We start from the raw sequence: 2500 nt of genomic DNA on the forward strand, positions 1-2500 counted from the left end.
TTGAAACACGCTGCAAAGTGTATGAAATGACGGCGGGGGGGCCAGCGGGAGGCTTGCGGGAGGAAGGCCGCTCGCTGGCCGCGCTGCCCTGCTTTGAAACACGCTGCAAAGTGTACGAAATGACGGCGGGGGGCCAGCGGGAGGCTTGCGGGAGGAAGGCCGCTCGCTGGCCGCGCTGCCCTGCTTTGAAACACGCTGCAAAGTGTACGAAATGACGGCGGGGGGCCAGCGGGAGGCTTGCGGGAGGAAGGCCGCTCGCTGGCCGCGCTGCCCTGCTTTGAAACACGCTGCAAAGTGTATGAAATGACGGCGGGGGGGGGGCCAGCGGGAGGCTTGCGGGAGGAAGGCCCCTCGCTGCCGGCAATGCCCTGCTTTGAAACACGCTGCAAAGTGTACGAAATGACGGCGGGGGGCCAGCGGGAGGCTTGCGGGAGGAAGGCCGCTCGCTGGCCGCGCTGCCCTGCTTTGAAACACGCTGCAAAGTGTATGAAATGACGGCGGGGGGCCAGCGGGAGGCTTGCGGGAGGAAGGCCGCTCGTTGGCCGCGCTGCCCTGCTTTGAAACACGCTGCAAAGTGTATGAAATGACGGCGGGGGGGGGGCCAGCGGGAGGCTTGCGGGAGGAAGGCCCCTCGCTGCCGGCAATGCCCTGCTTTGAAACACGCTGCAAAGTGTACGAAATGACGGCGGGGGGCCAGCGGGAGGCTTGCGGGAGGAAGGCCGCTCGCTGGCCGCGCTGCCCTGCTTTGAAACACGCTGCAAAGTGTACGAAATGACGGCGGGGGGCCAGCGGGAGGCTTGCGGGAGGAAGGCCGCTCGCTGGCCGCGCTGCCCTGCTTTGAAACACGCTGCAAAGTGTACGAAATGACGGCGGGGGGCCAGCGGGAGGCTTGCGGGAGGAAGGCCGCTCGCTGGCCGCGCTGCCCTGCTTTGAAACACGCTGCAAAGTGTATGAAATGACGGCGGGGGGGGGGGCAGCGGGAGGCTTGCGGGAGGAAGGCCCCTCGCTGCCGGCAATGCCCTGCTTTGAAACACGCTGCAAAGTGTACGAAATGACGGCGGGGGGCCAGCGGGAGGCTTGCGGGAGGAAGGCCGCTCGCTGGCCGCGCTGCCCTGCTTTGAAACACGCTGCAAAGTGTACGAAATGACGGCGGGGGGCCAGCGGGAGGCTTGCGGGAGGAAGGCCGCTCGCTGGCCGCGCTGCCCTGCTTTGAAACACGCTGCAAAGTGTATGAAATGACGGCGGGGGGCCAGCGGGAGGCTTGCGGGAGGAAGGCCCCTCGCTGCCCGCAATGCCCTGCTTTGAAACACGCTGCAAAGTGTATGAAATGACGGCGGGGGGCCAGCGGGAGGCTTGCGGGAGGAAGGCCCCTCGCTGCCCGCAATGCCCTGCTTTGAAACACGCTGCAAAGTGTACGAAATGACGGCGGGGGGCCAGCGGGAGGCTTGCGGGAGGAAGGCCGCTCGCTGGCCGCGCTGCCCTGCTTTGAAACACGCTGCAAAGTGTATGAAATGACGGCGGGAGGCTTGCGGGAGGAAGGCCCCTCGCTGCCCGCAATGCCCTGCTTTGAAACACGCTGCAAAGTGTACGAAATGACGGCGGGGGGCCAGCGGGAGGCTTGCGGGAGGAAGGCCGCTCGCTGGCCGCGCTGCCCTGCTTTGAAACACGCTGCAAAGTGTATGAAATGACGGCGGGGGGGGCCAGCGGGAGGAAGGCCGCTCGCTGGCCGCGCTGCCCTGCTTCGAAACCCCGCTGCAAAGTGTATGAAATGACGGCGTCATTGACGGGTCAATGGGGGGAAAATGTTTGAAAATGTGACAGAGTGTCAAATGAATGGCGGTCAATGGGGGAAAAAAATGTTGGAAAATATGACAGAGTGTCAAATGAATGGCGGTCAATGGGGGGAAAAATGTTTGAAAATATGACAGAGTGTCAAATGAATGGCGGTCAATGGGGGAAAAAATGTTTGAAAATATGACAGAGTGTCAAATGAATGGCGGTCAATGAGTGTTTTGGTCAACCAGGGATTTTCGCTTAGACGGGAGAAGGTAAAACAGCCGAGAGGGGGGGGGGGGATACCTTACCTTCTCCCGTATATGCGAAATTACCTGGTTCACCAAAACACCTCATGCACGATTTGAGAAACCGACTTTTTAGAAACCTTGACTACCAGGGTTTAGACCGAGAAAACGTGCTTTTTGAGGCCGATTTTGAAGCACTGAAACACGGACTGATGCCGGCGAGGGCCGCTCCTCTGGTTCTTTTTTCGAGTGAGAATTTTTCCAAGTTCTCCTCCGCAGCTCACGCCGAGGCTGCGCGTATGATGTGTTCGACAGGCGAGCGCCTTCACCGGCCTCGCGCGGCGGCTTCGCCCCGCCGTACACGCCGGTTCTCCCGCTTCACCGTTGGCCGGGCGTGGCTCGCAGCCGAGAGGGCGGCTGTTGATATGATGTGTCCGACGAGCGAGCGCCTTCCCCGGCCTCGCGCGGCGTCTCACAGC

This window comes from Doryrhamphus excisus, unplaced genomic scaffold (assembly GCF_037039965.1).
Source record: "Doryrhamphus excisus strain RoL-2023G ecotype Guam unplaced genomic scaffold, RoL_Dexc_Guam_v1.1 HiC_scaffold_26, whole genome shotgun sequence".
In the NCBI taxonomy this organism is placed as follows: domain Eukaryota; kingdom Metazoa; phylum Chordata; class Actinopteri; order Syngnathiformes; family Syngnathidae; genus Doryrhamphus; species Doryrhamphus excisus.